Source organism: Penaeus monodon, chromosome 28 (assembly GCF_015228065.2).
Source record: "Penaeus monodon isolate SGIC_2016 chromosome 28, NSTDA_Pmon_1, whole genome shotgun sequence".
Lineage (NCBI taxonomy): Eukaryota > Metazoa > Arthropoda > Malacostraca > Decapoda > Penaeidae > Penaeus > Penaeus monodon.
In genome coordinates, this window is record NC_051413.1 from 17,975,603 (window position 1) to 17,976,307 (window position 705).

Sequence of the window (705 nt, forward strand, 5' to 3'; positions counted from 1 at the left end):
GCTTCAAAATTTATCCAAATCCACTTGAAACTTGCTGTGATCAGTTAGGTCCTATCTAAATTCCTGTCCAGTGCTTTATCAGAGCTATGCTAAGTATTCTCCATGGCTCCATGCTTTGTGCTGGACCACAAAGTATGCTTAGTTTGCCAGATGACTGTACAATTATTTGTTAAAATTGTTTTTCCATCAAAGTTACTGAATTGTACCTAATAACAATTTTTGAAATCAGTTCTCATATTATTTGTGAAACACCACTTCATATTGTTCTACAGGGTGCCTTGATGAACAGCACAACCCATGTGAGGCTGTTCCTTTGTGAGTTAGAGACGGAGGAAGATAAATTTTATTTAGGCGAAGAAGAAATTGTGAGAGTCGATATCATTGGTACTGTGGTGTACATCAGCCAAAGGGAGCGAGTCATTACATTCCAAAGTAAGTATGTGTTTTCTTCAGAGTAGAGAGCTGAGACTAGTTCATACTTGGATAAATTTTCACTCCAGATATGTAAAAAAAAAAAAAAATGATTATAATGTGCTTATATGAGTTGTTCTCTAGTTTGACTGCCTATTGATTTTACACTGGTTTAGTAGTTATTTGGGCTTTTGATCCAGCAACTCAAACATAAACTAAAAATATATGAATATTTATTGGTACATTAGTGACTGCAACAATTAATTGACATGTAGTAGAAAAAGGGAGTTTGTC

The 705-nt window shown here is 34.8% G+C and overlaps 2 protein-coding genes across 3 annotated transcripts in view; one reads left to right on the forward strand and one right to left on the reverse strand.

Moving 5' to 3' along the window:
• The window catches only part of LOC119591398 (serine protease HTRA2, mitochondrial-like), a gene marked incomplete at its 3' end in the record, with an annotated part of 49,963 nt that overhangs the window by 24,951 nt on the left and 24,307 nt on the right, over positions 1–705 (reverse strand).
• LOC119591399 (importin subunit alpha-9-like) overlaps positions 1–705 on the forward strand; it is a gene marked incomplete at its 3' end in the record, with an annotated part of 83,153 nt that overhangs the window by 1,421 nt on the left and 81,027 nt on the right. For both annotated transcript variants that reach the window (XM_037940141.1, XM_037940143.1), the window contains 1 exon segment: positions 273–432.